The 17,574-nt window shown below is 44.0% G+C and overlaps 1 protein-coding gene across 5 annotated transcripts in view; it reads left to right on the forward strand.

The window, feature by feature from the left end:
• Positions 1-8,722: 8,722 nt before the first annotated feature.
• PRPF39 (pre-mRNA processing factor 39) overlaps positions 8,723-17,574 on the forward strand; it is a 37,774-nt gene continuing 28,922 nt past the window's right edge. Inside the window, exon 1 of one of the 5 annotated variants that reach the window (XM_044765571.2) lies at positions 8,723-8,810. The gene's annotated coding sequence lies outside the window, so the exon portion shown is untranslated. Of the gene's footprint in view, positions 8,811-9,351; positions 9,518-17,574 lie in introns of those variants that run through there. The other 4 variants (XM_014835668.3, XM_070504300.1, XM_070504299.1 and 1 more) reach the window with 4 other exon arrangements.

Here is a 17,574-nt window from a genome sequence, read left to right on the forward strand (position 1 = left end):
TATAAAGCAGAGGAAGATGGGCACGGACGTTAGCTCAGGCCAGTCTTCCTCAGGAAAAAAAAAAAAAATCCCAGCAAGCCATACTTGCCAAACCTTATATGTATTCTGGAGTTGTGAGGTTCAAAACCAAAATGGGGTTACATATAGGAAAACATTTGTAAACCTCGAATTCTGTACAAAAGTAATTTATTCCCGGGAGCAAATGAAGATGAAGAAAGATGGGCAGAAACCTTATAGAAATCTTTAGTGCTGGGATAAGCTAAGCCTACTGATTTCGCTGCTAGTTAGGGGGTTGAATATGTCAAGTGAAGGCAAAATCAATTAAATACTATATTATCGTTAATGGTTTATAGTCTCATCATGTGTATTGTAAAAGAGAACCTAAACTCTTAATTCACACTTAAAACTCTGCACAGAACAGTGGGATAATCAGAGACTTAAAGGCATTAAATTGCAGATTTAGCAAAGTAGACTTTTTTCTGAAGTACTGGAGCATGGAATGTGTGAGACGACATGTAAAACGAAGACAATGATTTGGTGGTACTAGATTATGACCAGTCTTAGATGACTTTTTTTTTACTACTATGCCTGGAGTAGTACCTTAGCCTATCCTGGGTGCTAAATAAAATAGTACTTGAATTATTGGTAAATGATTACAAGTTTGAAATTTATTCTGGAGACAGGAAGCAATGTTTTCAAGGTTGGAACTGGTGTATTTAAAAAAAATTAACCAGTAGCAGAAGGATAGCCAGCCCTGGTGGTCTAGTGGTTAAGATTTTGCCTTCTCACTGTGGAGGCCCAGGCTCCTGTCCGGGTCAGGGACCCACACCACCCATCTGTCGGTTGTCATACTGTGGAGGCAGAGTGTTGCTGAAAGTTAGGCCCCAGGGATTTCAAATACCAGCAGGGTCACCCATGATGGACAGGTGTCAGCAGAGCTTCCAGACTAAGACAGACTAGGAAGAAGGACCTGGCCACCCACTTCCAAATAATTGGCCATGAAAACCCTATGAATAGCAGCAAAGCATTGTCTGATAGAGTGCCAGAAGGGGAGAAGATGGTGCAAAAAAACAGGCAGGGTTCCGCTCTGCTGTACACAGTGTCCCTAGGAGTCAGGAATCCACTCCATGGCACTAAAAAAAAAGCAGAGAGATGGTTGGATGGAGCGGGGGGAAAGAGTGTGGGCAAGCACTGATCCAAAGCCCACCTGTGGCAAGTGGATTTCATCAAATGTTCCAGCCTAATGGGTTGATGGAGTCTGCCTGTGCAACGTGTTGGAAAAGATTGCGGGGGTACGTCAAGTTTCAATAGGAAGGAGGGGAGCAATCTACTGTCCAGGGCTCAGAACCAGACTCTAGATTGTAAATGTCTAAGAATGAAGCTGAATGGTATTCTGATGGCCAGAGTGACTGAATTGATGGCACACTTTGATCTCCAGGATAAAGGAGTCCAAAGTTAATGAAGTTGGTAACACAGGTGAGGCTTTGCTTCTTTTTTAGAAGAGAAAGCCTTTCTATGTACTTCTACCTACATCTTACTGGCCACCCTTAGATTCAAGGAAGGCTGGGAAATTGAGTATGTCATTTCCTAGTCTCAATAGTAAAGGAAGATAACAGAGAAGTCAGTGGAAATGCATATGAGTGAGCCAACCTACAGTATCTGCCATATTCAGTAGGCCTCCACTCTGTCTGATGAACCACCATGACATTCTGTGCCCCCAGGAATTGGTGTTAGTTCAGAAGCAGTGTCCAATAAATTCTGAAAAGTCAGCACATTTTCTCCAATATGAAGTTACTTTGATAAGTAGCCACAGGGCCCTGTGGGGGAATAAGAGGAATTTTCATAGTGGTATTACTGTAGAATCCTTCTTTTTTTTTCCCTGAGGAAAATTAGCCCTGAGCTAACATCTGCTGCCAATCCTCCTCCTCTTTTGCTGAGGAAGATTGGCCCTGAGCTAACGTCTGTGCCCATCTTCTTCTACTTTATATATGGGACACCTGCCACAGCATGGCTTGATGTGCAGTGCTAGGTCCGCACCTGTGATCCAAACCAGTGAACCCCAGGCCACTGAAGAGAGTGCGCAAACTTAACTGCTGCGCCACTGGGCTGGCCCCACTGTAGAATCCTTTAAGGATGCTTGCCATCTTCTTATTTCAAGGGGTCCCGGGTACTATGTGAGATATTGTGATTCCCTTCACTAGAGCATTTTTTAAAAATACAAAACCACCAAAACTTTAGTATTTTACCCTTCTATTTTGGCCCCATGATCAATTACATATTGCTAAATGTCCCTGCTGGTCAGACCATTCAGTTACCACAAGGCCCTGCTCCCTATTATCCTCATCATGCCTCTTCTCTGCCATCCAGGAATCTTTGTATCACTGCTGAAATCACGGCACCTCTATCAACTGAAGACTCTTCTGTAGCATCCCCAGCAAAGAGAACAACCACATAGTACTTTTCAAAGACGCTGACTCTCTCTTCACCTGTCTATTTCTTAAATTCTTGGTGAAGGGAATGTACCTGGCATTCTTAGGACACACAGGTACAGGTGAGTGGAAGGTTGTTCATGAGCAGTTCACGCCAACATTCCTACTAAACAAACCATTAGAACCATCCCTGGCTGTTTAAGGTAGCACACTGAATTGATGTATACATATATAAATATATAAGATGTTACATATTATATATTTAGGCATATAAGTATATAAATATATATTATATATTAACATATAACGTGTAATATAAATATATATAATGTATATTGCACATATATGTTTAATCTAAAGTTATTTCCTCCTCAGTCTAGCACTCAGAATGAAATTTCTCATGATTTATCTTTAATTGGAGATGCAGTACATATGTTTGATGAAACCTGTAGTGGCCATGAAAATGTGCCTCTCAGATCTGCTAACACAAGAAGCGTAACGGATGGATGGCTCCAGCTGCTGGGCTCTGAAATCCAGCACCACACTTCTCCATATTTCTGTCAACATAAATTTGTACAGTTTCAACTGCTTTGCTATATAAGTCTTGCTATGCAAGTTTGACGGTATAATTGGCCCTCAAATTATGCTTGGTCTAATTTTAAGTTTAGAAAAAATGAGTGTTGGGAAGGGGGAATGAGGAAAACTGGCCTCCCATGCAAAGTGAGGTCTCCACAGGTTTGGTGAGGTCTCCAGATTTCCAAAAAGGGCAGAAACTGTCTTTTCAGACCAGTGAGGAGAGGCTCCTTTTGTTTGGCGAGTGAGGCTCAGTCAGAGTTTATTTGAACTCTACCACGTGCCCACTCCATTTCTCTGGTCCTGCTCTTTCCTGAACCATGTCCTAATCTTCACAGAAGTGTTCTGATAAGACCATGAATTCAATTGACATTGTAATTTGGCAACCTTTGAGCCCACACTTTGACTATGTTTGGCTCTTTTAGCTCAATGGCTGCGAAGAATAAGAGAGTCTGTCAGTACCGTCAGAGAAAGTCCCTAATTTTTGGTCCCTGCTTTAAGCTCAGAATTTAGGAATCTGACCTTGTCGTTTCTTTAAGCTGCCCAATGTTAGTATAAATAACCACTCCGCCCCACACTTTTGCCCAAAGCTTTGCCTTCCGTGGGCGTGTCATCCTAGATGCCTACAGTTTCATTATATACCACATGTATACTGTATGCAGTGGGTTCCATGAGCAGCAAAAGGACATCTCTTGGTATTAGCTGGATTTTTACTGCCCTCCACCCTGGTTAGGACCAATCCAACTTCCTTCTATTTTCCTGAGGGCCTGTTTTCTGAAATTTGGTTCTTGGTACTCATTTCTGTATCAGTCATGATTCTTAGTCACTTGCACGTATATAGCTAATTTAAACAGGAGGGGTTTATAAAAGGGTCTGGTATTATACAGAGTTTCATGAGTGTAGGGGGCTAGCTGGCCAGTAAGAATGTCCAAATTGCACCGTGGAGCCAATCTCGGTAGGATATCCCTGCCACCATTACAGAGGAGAGCAGCCACAGCCACCACGACTGGTACCACATGCTCCATATTGCATGATGGCCCTAAACTTCAGCCACTGATGCCTCTGGAGAATGGATGTAGCTGTAGCTTCTGCATACACCATTACCAGAAGAATCGAAGTTTTACCCATGTCTGCATGAGTGAGTTTCTGATTCCAGTATCAGATAGTTAGGCTTCTCAGAAAGAGCTCAGACGTATGCCATATTTATTTCTACGTGTGTGTGTGTGCGTGTGTGCGTGCACACAGGTGTGCGCAGTAGGGGGTGTCTAGGAAAGCAAGTATCTGGTAGTTTCAGCTTCTACAGTGGGATGTGGACTCCCTACTTCAGAAGGAAGAGACGCCCCAAACAAGGGAAAAGCTTTCTACACTAAAACAAATAAAAAATGTCCACTGCCTAAGTCACTGACATTTGGAAGATAATGGAAACAACTGGGAGAAAACACGCTGCATTGAAGGTCATATTGGTGTTGGTTAGATTTTGTGTTACTCTCGGTCCTCCAAAAAGCAAATGCCCCAATGGCAAAAAATTGATGGAGGAAAATTCCTGTGAGGGAAAATAGGGAGTGAGAGAAAGCTGAGAGAGTCTTCAGACAGTGATGGAGGTCCGACCCCAATGTAGGAAAGAGGGAAGAAAAGAAGTTTCAGGCAAGACTGATTGGAAATGGGAGTTGTCCAGCCAAAGCTGTCCATCAGAGGAGGCCCACGTCTCCCAGGAATGAGCCTGACTGAGCTTCCCTGCCATGTTTTGTCATTGGCTGGGAACAGCCTGTAGGAGGAAGGGCAATGGTACTAATGTGGTGCTGGATTTCAGAGCCCAGCAGCCGGAGCCATCCATCAGTTATGCTTCCTGTGTTAGCAGATCTGAGAGGTGCATTTTCATGGCCACTACAGGTTTCATCACACGTATGTGTTGCATTTCCAATTAAAGATAAATCACTTATGTTAAATGATTTTTTAATATATATACCCTAACAACAAAATATGCCCTAACAACAAAAAGCTGAACAATGGTGAGATTGCTTGGCCCAAATATGGATCTGTAGTGTTAACTCCCTCTTTCATTTCTGGTACTGTTAATTTGTGGATCATTCAATCTTTGGATCACTTACGTTATGCTTAATTTTTCAGATTTAGCCTCTTATCTTCTCTCCTAACGTGTCTGAACGCATGAGGGGTATCACTGCGTCATTGATGTAGGGAAGAAAAAAAGTCCTCCGTTCTACAGACACTTGTTGGCCACAGCTTCAGTGTATATGGATTGCACTGCTCCACGGATTGGGCCACTGATCCCTCTAGCCTTTTAGGCTTGAATTTAGGTGCCCATTGCCAAAATCCATGCCCTGGCCATTTGCCCTTGGTCATGAAATCTCTGCTGAGGTAAACCCCTTCATCCTGACCCCCTTTGCGGTCTCAACACCCTGTTTGTTCCTGCAGTGGCCAGAGGAGAACCTTAATACCCTTGTACAACATGAGTAGGCCATGGGGAGAAGTAGCTGTGCCTCAAGCTCAGCTATTTAGCCCTATGGGGGATCAAGAGTGGCTACCTCAAAATGTGTCTCTTTGGCTTGATGATGATGATGATGATGATGATGATTTTTGGTGAGGAAGATTGGCCCTGAGCTAACATTCATTGCCAATCCTCCTCTTTATGCTTGAGGAAGATTGTCACAGGGTTAACATCTGTGCCAATCTTCCTCCATTCTATGTGGGATGTTGCCACAGTGTGGCTTGATGAGTGGTGCCAGGTCTGCGTCTGGGATCCAAACCAGTGAACCTGGGCCACTGAAGCAGAGCATGCAAACTTAACCACTATGCCACTGGGCCAGCCCCTGGCTTGATTATTTTTAAGGACAAAATAGCTCTGAAAGAAAATTTGACCTTCCCTCTAACTGCCTAAAAGAATTCAGGATAGAAGGCCTGTCCCCAGGACAAGCCATCACCATAGATAACTCTGGGTATAGGTAGACTGGGAGGGTCCTTGCTAAGCCCATTTTTATCCAAGTTTTGGTCTCTCGGGTCCCATTGTCTACAGATGGCCCAGCAAACACTTGTTTACCAAACATTTGCTTTTCCATCTCCGTATGAATTGCCTTCCTCCCATTTGAATTCCCAAACCACTACCCCCAACATCCTCCTTTGTCTTTTGCTGAAGATGGTATTTAAGGTGGTGGCTCTGGCCATTTTCGTGAGCTACTCAGTTTTCCTGGCTTTCTTCCAAGTATACACGTTATCAAATTTTGTTTGATTTTTTCCTGTTATTCTGTCGCATGTCAACTTAATTCTTTTTTCTTTTTTTAAAGATTTTATTTTTTTCTTTTTCTCCCCAAAGCCCCCTGGTACATAGTTGTGTATTTTTAGTTGCGGGTCCTTCTAGTTGTGGCAATGGGATGCCACCTCAGCATGGCTTGATGAGCAGTGCCATGTCCACACCTGGGATTTGAACTGGTGAAACCCTGGGCTGCCAAAGCACAGTGCGCACACGAACTTAACCACTTGGCCACGGGGCCGGCCCCAATTTAATTCTTAGACCAGCCAGAAGGACCTAGAGGGTAGAGGAATTGTATTCCTCCCCTACAGCCCCAAATAATCCTTTCCTTCTCCTAGCAGAAACTTTGAGACTCACTCAATCTAAGGGCAACTACAGATACAGTTTAATAGTTCTGTGACAGGACAACATGAAGGCTTGGAACAGGGAAATGGGGGAAAAACAGATTAGAGCTTAAAGTCCAAATCTCTTTCTTTCATCTTGACATTCCTACAGCAGAGAAAACCTTACACAAATTAATAATAATAAATTATTCAGAAATAGGAGTAATGTAGGATCCAGGTAAACAACCTTCAGGAAGGCTGAATTTAGGAGATACCATTTGAACTAAATCTTAAAGATCATGTCACAGTCGAGAGGAACCTTTAGTGTTTCATTTATTTATAACATAAATGGACAAATTCCATTCTCTAGAGCAAATATATTCTGTAAATTAAATGAGCGATATGGTGTTTTCTGCACTTTTTCATTGCATGTTACATTTTGAAGAGAATAAACAAGGACCTTGTACTAAGTGGCCCAAAAAGACGTTGTGACGAACACTGGGTATCATAAGAAGTGTTTGGCTCTTTTGTCAGTTAGAATCCCAGATCCTGGATGGCATATCAACATCAGGGCAAACTGAGCAGTGGTCAGCAAGGGACTATTTACAACGGCAGAGTTTAGGGAAACCTGGAACCTGGAAGAAGACAGTCATAAGGACAGGGCCACCTTGCTCAGAGCTGAGATCCTCACGTGGAGAGAGCTGGGGAACAAACACTGCCCTCACTCCCCTCTGCAGTTCTGCCAGGACCTTTTGTTGCCCAGATCCAACCAGCAAACAGGAAGCAAGGGAACCCATTGATAGACTCCATAGGGTCAATCTCCAGAGAACGGAGCAGGTGGAGAAGAGTGGACAGTTGATCTGGATCTGGAGAGGCAAGTGGAAGAAATCCATTACATTAATAAATAACACTTTTCCTCATCTGTCTGATCTCTTTGTTCTGTTTCTGAGATCACCTGACTTTAAATACTGTATTTTAGAACTCACCATTCCCTAAACTACAATATTTAGTGTAATATCTTTTTTCTTCCCAATGCTTTTAATTGTGATATGAACTTCTTTTTAAAGTCAAAGAAGGCTAAATCAATTTAAAAAATAATTGATGTTTTCACCAGTGGGGAGAGAATTCCAGGCAGAGGGAGGGTAGGCGGAAAAGTGACACATAAAAGACATAAAAGAGGGCCTGGCATGGTGGCGAAGTGGTTAAGTTTGCATGTTCCACTCCTTGGTGGCCCCGGGTTCGCCGGTTCGGATCCCGGTGCCGACATGGCACCCCTTGGTATGCTATGCTGTGGTAGGCGTCCCACATATAAAAAAAAGTAGAGGAAGATGGGCACGGATGTTAGCTCAGGGCCAGGCTTCCTCAGCAAAAAAAAACCCAGGAGGACTGGCAGTAGTTAGCTCAGGGCTAATCTTCCTCAAAAAAAAAGAAAAAAGAAAAAAGAAGAAAAGACATAAAAGAAGACAGGGAGTTTTCTGGAGTTATGGTAAGGTAGAAACCAGTAAGAAGGCTGGTGCGACTCCGAAGGTCTGTGTCTTCAATGCTAAAACGTTTCGGTTTTTCTTATAAGCATGGGGAAAACCAGTGGAGGCTTTTAAGCAGGAGAGTGAGAGTGGCAGCAGTGGCTTGAAGGGTAAGATGTAGAAAACTAGACAAAGGGATCCATAGATGTGTGTTGAATGAAGTTGAAGAAGCAGATGGATCTTTGCAAAATGACTGTGAGGGATGGGATCTCAAAGCTCATCTTATCTACTGATGAAGAATTTCAGATCACTCCAGGAAAGACTGAAAGAAGCAGAAAAGGAGCGGAGGCGGTGGCCTTCTGAACGCCAGTGCCTGTGGCAAACTCCGCCTGCCTTCCCCATCTATCACTCCCTTAACTGTTCCTTCCTGCAGTGAACATCTACAAGTTGCCGGTTAAACTGGTAAAAAGTATAGCTGCACTGTCAGAGAAGCCGAAAAAGTTAGCTCGACGAGTAGAGGCGGCCACGGACGGGGAGAGCCGCTGCTAGATGCAGTTTGATGAAACAAAAGGCGGATGGTGAGAAGATTGACTCTGATGTTTGGAAGCAAAGGTGCCGTTGAACGGATTTACGATTAACAGGGGTGTGGACAGGAAAAATCATCTAGCAGAGAAATATTTCTGGAAGCAGACAGATTCCCAAGGAGAAATTGCCCCCGAGTTGTGACACCACTGAATCTTGAACAAGAGATTGCCTGGTAAGCGGTGGGAGAACTCAGGAACCTTGCAACAGAAACAGGAGAGGACAGATCTGATTTTTTTTTCTTTTAAAATGAGGATGGGAGTAAACTGAAGAGGACTGCTGAGATTGTCAGCACGAGGCGGCTCCATTTGCCCGAAGGATAAATTTTTTACGTACCCCTTTAATAATCAGTTCCTCAAGCCCCTAACTCCGTCATTGTTTCCTCTTTGGGAAACCTGGGGGGACCCAGGGTCCACACCACCTTGAGATCTGGGGGTTTAAGGCTGGATTTCTGTCCATTTTTAGGTAGAGGGGTAGAGCCTGGGCAATTGGGGGGGAAATTTTAGATGTGCCCCCAAAGAATAGCAGAACTTATTTTTCCTGAGGTGAGGGGGCGCCGTGGGTGGTCCAGGCAGGGCGGGAAAGGCGCGCGCATCCTCTCCCGGCGGGTCCTTGAGGAGCGGGGAAAGCCCCGTCCCCGGGGACGCTGGCGGGAGGGGCGGGGCCGGGAGCCCGCGGAGGGCGAGGCTGCGCACTGCGCGACCACGTGACCCTGCGCCTCCGGGGGCCGCAGCGCATGCGCGCCGCTATCTCGACGAGGCGGCCGTGGGGCTGGCGGCGGCGGCCGTGGTGGCTGTGGGGACGGCGGCGGTGGCAGTGCCATCTTCGGCTCGGTGGTGGCCCGTTCGGCGGCTCATGGCCGTGCGTGGCATCCGTCGACAGGTCAGCGGCGGGACGGGCGCCTGGGAGTGGGCGGGGGGTGGTCGGTGGGCGGGCAGGGGCTGCGGTCCGGGCCGCGGCCTCCCTCCCTGGCCGGCCGCTCGAGGCCTGGCCCGGCCGCGGCGCCCAGCTGTCCTCCTGTCCCCGACCCACCTGTTGGGAGGAGCCGGGCGACGTTTCTTTTCTCAGACCCACGTTTCTCGGACGCGCGCCTGCGGCGGGGGAGCGTGGGCCTCCCTCCACCTTGGCGGAGGAGCGGTCGGGGTGCGTGTGGAGCCCTCGCCGCCCCGAGAGCCGGGACGCGGGGTGGCCGGGACGCCGGCGAGCGCGCTCGGAGGGGCCGCCGGGTCCCAGGGGGTCGCGCGAACGCTCTTAAGAAAGCTTGCAGGCGCGTTCCCACGACATGAGCCGCCCTCTGGGGACCCCGAGTCGCAGCCCCCCAAAGACCAGCCCCAGGATCGGTAGAAGCGGAAAAGCCAGACCTTAAAGATCCCAGTAGGATCTTTTAAAGGAATCTGTTTAAGAATAATGCTTACCTTTTGTCGCCCAAGACTGACTGTGGTTTTATTCTCGCTCTAAAACCACAGCTTTAAGGAATAATACTTGAAGTTAATAAGTAGGACTGCTCTTAGGATATGACTGATGATGCTGTGATAATACCGTAGGATTTTATGCCGACTCAAAGGTCACTTTTTAGTTTGGGCTGTTTGGCAGCTGATCCCATGTGTTCAGAAATGCTGTGAACTTTTCTACAGCTGGAAAGGTTGAAGCTGGAGAAGGCGAGTTTCACACACACAGGGAAGCGGGAAGCTCCTGTTGGCACTTCAGTGTCTTGGGCTCTCTGGGCGCTGAAGTGGGTTGAAAGAAACAGGCAGCTACAGTCAGGTGCACCCTCCTCCCCCCGTTCATAACCTCATTCTAGGGTTGCGAAAGTTGGAACTTTCCACTCCTCAGCCTCTGGTCGGGACAACGTGAACAGGGAGAGTTCTGCTGAAGACTGGTTCTTAGACTGTGCACCCTGGATAGTTAGGGGTTGACTAAAGATGGCTAGTTAGTCGCCGGCATGAGATATTTGAAGTGAAAATTGAGAAACAGAATTTTTTTTTTTTTCAGTGTCAGACTATTTGGTAATATTTTTACTTGCTTACCTATAGTCGAATAAGAGACAGAATTTTATAAACCAAATGATAAAAAGTGTGTGTGTGTTTCAAGAGAAAGGACAGAACCTTCTGTATATGTTAGATAATTCTGCGTAAAATTTTTGTTTTTTTTTTAAATAGCCAAAGGAGGAAGAAAGTAGTAGTTCCAGCCAAATGGTGATTTTTTTTTTTCCCCAAAGACCTGAAGATGATGCAGACATTTATGTAAATATATGTATATATGAAGTCCAGTTTCTGGAACATAATGTGTGTTTAATATGTGGGAACTTAAAAAAAGGTCAGTCTATGAACATTCTGCTTAGCCTCTGTGCGAAAACCAGTGGTTGTGATAGTGTCTTTTCTTAACAGCTTCAGTCTTCAAATTGGCTTATGTGTGGATGAGGTGCAGAGTGAGTTGTAGGTTTCAAAGCTAGTTAGTTGATTTACAATGCTCAACTCCTGACTTTCAGTCCTTAGTGATGACCTCAGATTTTTCTGCATTGCTCTGCTTATGAAAAGAATAATCAATGGTATGATTTGGAGTACCTCCTTAGGCATAAATCCCTATAGAGAGTTAAAAAAGAAGGTATTAGGGCCTGGCCCCGTGGCCCAGTTGGTTAAGTTCGCGCGCTCAGCTGCAGGTGGCCCAGTGTTTCATTGGTTTGAATCCTGGGCGCGGACATGGCGCTGCTCATCAAACCACGCTGAGGCAGCGTCCCACAAGCCACAACTAGAAGGACCCACAAAGAAGAATATACAACTAGGTACTGGGGGGCTTTGGGGAGAAAAAAAGAAAAAAATAAAATCTTTAAAAAAGAAAAAAGAAGAAGGTATTAGATCAAACTTCCTATTTTTAATTATGGGTTATGTAAGTCATCCTTCAAAAGCTCTTTTAAATTTTTTTTTCTTGGTGACGAAGACTGGCCTTGTGCTAACATCTGTTGCCCATCTTCCTCTCTTTTTTTCCTTCCTCCCCAAAGCCTCAGTACATAGTCGTATGTCCTAGTTGTAGGTCGTTCTGGCTCCTCTCTGTGGAATGCTGCCACAGCATGGGTTGATGCACTAGTGGTGCTGGGTCCGTGCCCAGGATCCAAACTGGCAAACCCTGGGCCACAGAAGCAGAGTGCACCAACATGACCACTGGGCCATGGGGCTGCCCCAATCTTTTAAATTTTAAGATGGCATGCTGAATTGTTAGTCACATGTTTAATGTATGTCATAACTGAACTAGAAGTTAAATGTATCATATAGAACTGTATTTTTTCATATACTGTATATTCCTTTTATAATTTATCATGCCTCCTTTTATACTTGTGGACTTTATGCCTCTCATATATAATTTTGTAAGAAAGTGCAACGTAGTAAAAAGGCATCGATTGGTTTAGTGAGTTGAGCAAAGGAAGACAGTTTGTTAGTCTGAGAGAATAGTGCGGGCCAAGGCTGAGGGACGAAGAATGTAATGGGCTCTGGAGATGGCAGTGAGGGGGAGGACTCTAGGATTAACACATGTGAAAAGTTGAGTTGGGACCAGGTGGATCACTCACTTTTTCGACAGATATTTATTGTGCTGTTATATACCAGGCACTGTTTTAGGTTCTAGGGACACAGCAGTGAACAAAACCAAGAAGGCCCCTATTCTTACTGAATCAATAGTGTAGCAATGTTTTTCAAATTTCTTGAAATAATAGGAGCCCATAATAGGATGTACGTGTGACATAGCACCCAGTAAACAATAGTTGAATTCTGTGTGTATTTCAACAACATGCCCTTAATGTGTGCGTGCACTCTGATATGTTTTTTTCTCTTGTGTATTTTTCCATTTTAAAAAAATCAAGAAGCTGATTTGAAGCAAGCTGAAGTTTGAAAACATTGTTTAAGAGGGGAGATAATAATTACTTAAATTTTAACATTAGCACTGTGATGAGTAGAAGAAGATGGTTAATCTTTTTTTTTTTATTTTTTATTTTTCCTTCTCCCCAAAGCCCCCTGGTACATAGTTGTATATTTTTAGTTGTGGGTCCTTCTAGTTGTGGCGTGTGGGACACCAGCTCAGCATGGCTTGATGAGCAGTGCCATGTCTGCACCCAGGATCCGAACCAGTGAAGCCCTGGGCTGCTGAAGTGAAGCATTCAAACTTAACCACTCAGCTACCGGGCTCGCCCTGGTAGTTAATCTTTGTAGCAAGGTATTTGTGATGACTTTGCGGATGAGGCTTAGAGAGGTTAACTAACTTGCTCAGAGTTCCCTAATGAGTAACTGGGCCAATCTTTCATTTGGTTCTGCCAGGCTTTAAAGCTCAAAGCCCGAGCACTTTGTTATGCCACTCCCCTTTGGTTATGAAAGCACTGTACTAGGTTTCAGTCTGGGGTGACGTGGGACTCTGATGCGCTTTATTCATTATTCAATAAATTGAGTGTGTACTAGGCCTCCAGGTGTACTGTGTCGCTGTGTATTGGTAGATGTGGTCTTTACCCTCAAGAAACTTGTAATCTAGTGAGGAAGATAGACATTGAACAAGTATCACAAATGTGATGTGAGAGAAAAAGACAGAAGGAGGTGGAAGCATCGTTGAGGGAACCTAACTAATCTGGGGTGTATGGGAATACTTTTCAGGAAGTGATGTTTACACTTTGCTCAGAAGAATGAGTAGGCTTTGGTAAGGTTGAAGACTATCAGTGGGATTCTTAGGGTGGGGAACAGGGATGAGAGAGGATTCCAGGTAGAAACTACGTACTCTAAGGCCCTGAAGCTGAAAGGAACTGAGTTGAAAAAAAACAAAACAAAACATCTCAACAGAAATAGAATTTCTGGGCTGTAGAAGTTAGAGAATAGGTCAGAATTTTGGCATTAGGATGGGTGTGAATCCTGGTTCTGTTCCTTACTATGTGTATAACCTTGCACAAATTATTTAATCTTAATAAATTTTGTTTTCCCCATCCGTAAAAATGAGAAAGTGGCATTTACCAAAATACTTGTTCAATAAATAGCATCTCTTACTATTATCAGTAATATCTAGTAATTGAAGTCATAGCAGTACATGATGACATGCTTTCATTCATTCATACTTTCAGAATTACTGTGTGTTTTCTGTGTGCCAGGCAACTCAGTATACAAAAGTCGAATTGCATGTGTGTGTATAATTGCATCAGAATGTCATGAAACAATATTCCTTTACTATGCAAAGCACTCTGATAAAAATTTTTTCTGTTCTATTTTTTATTTGCATAAAGGAGAAGAAGCTGGTCTGAAGCAGTCTGCAGTTTGAAAAATACTGATCTGGTGGGGAGATGATAATTACTTAAACTATAGCAATAGTGTGAATAAAAAAGGTCTGGTTAATTTTTTTTTTTGAGGAAGATTAGCCCTGAGCTAACTGCTGCCAGTCCTCCTCTTTTTGCTGAGGAAGCCTGGCCCTGAGCTGACATCCATGCCCATCTTCCTCTACTTTATATGTGGGACGCCTACCACAGCATGGCTTGCCAAGCGGTGCCATGTCCACACCCGGGATCCGAACCTGTGAACCCTGGGCTGCTGAAGCAGAACATGCGCATGTAACCGCTGCGCCACCAGGCTGGCCCCTGGTTAATTCTTAATGTTACAGCATAAGTTACTATGGTAGAATATAATAAATTCTATGGATAAAGGGAAAAAAAGTAGAAAAGCTAAAGGCGATCACATATGCTGGGGATGCAAGTTACAGTTTTATATAGGATGGCCAGGTAGGTGTAATTGAGAAGATGACATTTCGGCAAATGAGGAGGTGAGGAAGGTAGCCATATGGGTATCTGGGAGGTGGTCACTGGGTTGAGGGAACAGCCAGTGCAAAGGCTGTAAGGCTGGAGAGTGGTCTGTTTGAGAGACAGCAAGATGTCATTGTGGCTGGAGCTGAGTGAGAGGGTAAGAGTAGTAGATGAAGTCAAAGAGGTAAATGGTGGGAGGGGGCAGTGGGCCATTGGAAGGACATTGACTTTTACTTTCTGAGATGGAGCAGTGGAGTTACGTGGTTTTAGAAAGAATACTATCTGCTGTGTTGAGAGGAGACTGGGGACAGGGAAGTGGGGGTGGGGTGGAGCAAGGGAAGAAGCAGGAGGCCTATAGAGGATTACAGAAGACCATAATAGCTGTAGATGAGAGATGAGTGGCTTGAATGAGGATGGTAAGAAGTGGGATTCTGAATATATTTGAAAGATTCCGTAGCAAATTGCTTGGGTGTGAGAGAAGGAAAAGAGTCAAGAATGACTCTAAGATTTTTGAGCTAAGCTGCTGGAAGGAGGAGGGTGCTTCTATCAGGGGAGATGCAGAAGGCTGTGGATAGAGCAGGTTTTAGGAGAGAGATCAGGAGTTCACTTAGGGATGTCTTGTAATTTGAAGTGATTACTTAATCTGTAGATGATGTTAAGTAACTGTTGGATATATGAATCTGGAGTTTGGAAAAGAGGTCTGGGCTGGAGATGGAAATTTCGGAGTCAGTATATAATTAGCATGTAAAACCATGTGAGATTGGGAATTAATGGAGATAGAGAAGGGAAGATGACCAAGGACTGAGTCATGGGGCATTATTAATGTTAAAGACCAAGTAGAAAAGGAGTATCTCATGTGTCTCAGGAGACTGTCACTTGGGAAGAGTGATAGTGAGGTAGGAGTAACACCAGGAGATAGTGTCACCTGGAAGCCAAGTGAAGAAAGTATATTAGAGAGGAGGACATTTCAGCCCAAGGAGAGGGTTGCTTGGGAAAAGGAGAGATCTGAGGACAAAATCTTGGGTGCTAATAATTTTTATTGGATTGTGAGAAGAAGAAAGATCCATCAGTATGGTAAGGGAGCACTCCAAGGTAGGAGGACAACTAGGTGACTAGAATATGTCAGAAAAGGCAGGAAAAGAGAGCCTTTCAAGTAGGAAGTCATCATTACTGTTGGATGCTGTGAAGAGTAGATCAGAAAGACGAATTAGAAAGTGTCCAGTTGGATTTATAAACAAGGAGATTGTGACCTTGGTGAATTTTGGAGCAGTAATGAGTAAGAATCCTAAGTGAATACAGAAGTAGAGATAAGAACCTTAGGCAACTTCATTGGCATCCCATTGTCGTTAGAACAAAATACACATCCTTAACCTAGCTCATGATTATCCTTTGTGTTTTGTTTGTTTGTTTGTTTTTTGCTGAGGAAGATTTGCCCTGAGCTAACAGCCACTGCCAATCTTCCTCTTTTTATATGTGAGCTGCTGCCACAGCATGGCCACTGGTAAAGGAGTGGTATAGTTCCATGCCTGGGAACAGATCCTGGGCTACTGAAGCAGAGCACACCGAACTTAAGCACTAGGCCCCTGGGTCTGGCCCCTTTTGGTCGTTTTTCAGTTAGGCTAAATTGTAGTATGGATGTTATAAATTATTATATAAAAGATGAGCGATATTGACATGTTTGAATGCTAATGAAAGTAACCTAATACACTGAGAGAAACTGGTAAGGAGGGGAGTGTGGAGATAAGAAGCAACATTCTTGTGAAGATGAATGGGAGAAGTGATCCAAGTCATGAGTTTGGGTTTGACCTTTGACAGGAGCAGAGATACTTCATCCATTCTGACCGAGGGGAGGAGGAGGACAAATAATGATTGTCTATTTCACCTGCTACAGGAGTGCTGTAATAGAGAGAGAAAGCAAAATGGAGGAGGATTAGAAATGAGGCGAGGGCATTGGGAGATTGATATCATAAAAGATTACTTCTTGAAGATACAGAGAATTTTAGGAAGGAAACGGAGGATTAATAGAGATCTGCTAGGATGCAGACTGAATGACCATTGGTTGTGGCAACTAGGTGATTGTGAGAAATTAGTATTTTCATTGAAGGATGTTGGCTGGACTCTAGTGTACCAACAAAGTTATTTTCTTAGGAAAAATGCTGTACTGAACACCCTTGTTCATGATTAATTCTTTCAAATGTCCTTTAAAAAGAATTATTTCTAACTGTAGAATTGTCACTTACTTTTATATATTTCTCTTTAATCCAGCAACTTTGTTAATCTAATACTTCTCATAGTTTGCCTGTAGATTCATCATTATTTCTCTAAGATAGAATTCTAGAGGTGTTATCAGCAGGTCAAAGCTGTGCTTAATTTTAAGATTTGTGCTACATGCTGGTATATTAAATTTTGAGAGTATAGTATAACCCCAAGGAAATAGCTTTTTAAGATTGTTTTTTCCTTTTTCTCCCAAAGCCCCCTGGTACATAGTTGTGTATTTTTAGTTGTGAGTCCTTCTAGTTGTACTGTGTCAGACGCTGCCTCAGTGTGGCCTGATGAGTAGTGCCATGTCCATGCCCAGGATTCAAACCTGCGAAACCTTGGGACTCCGAAGCCGAGTGTGTGAACTTAACCACTCGGCCATGGAGCCGGCCCCCGGAAATAGCTTTTTAAAAACGGGCATTTATGTGAGGAGGTTTACTATGATATATGTGTAAAGCCAAATCTTAGAAAGAACTCAAGCCAAACTGAGGGATACATAAGTAAATCCAGCCATACTGCCCTTCCTGCTGATCTATTGTTCTGTGAACAAGCCAAACAACACTTATCTCAGGACTTGCTGGATCTGCTGCCTGGAATTTTCTTCCTCCAGATTTCTGCATGACTGGCCTTCTTCCTACCTCATCCCCTGTTTTGTTCTGGTCTTAGCGCTTGGTACTACGTAAATATTGTAAACTTACTTTCAAAAAAAGCTATATCCCCTACTACAATGTCAGCTCCTTGTGAGCCGGGCTTTTCATTTGTTCATGGCTGAATTTCCAGTGCTTGGAGCAGTCGTGTCTGACACATGCAAGCTGCTCGCTAAATAGCTATTGAATGAGTGTTATTACACAAGAAAATGATATTGGTTAGAGATTTTTAAAAATATTAAATGGAAAGGATTCAGCATAGAGTAATTTGGATA

The sequence above is a fragment of the Equus asinus genome, chromosome 2 (genome assembly GCF_041296235.1).
Source record: "Equus asinus isolate D_3611 breed Donkey chromosome 2, EquAss-T2T_v2, whole genome shotgun sequence".
NCBI lineage: Eukaryota > Metazoa > Chordata > Mammalia > Perissodactyla > Equidae > Equus > Equus asinus.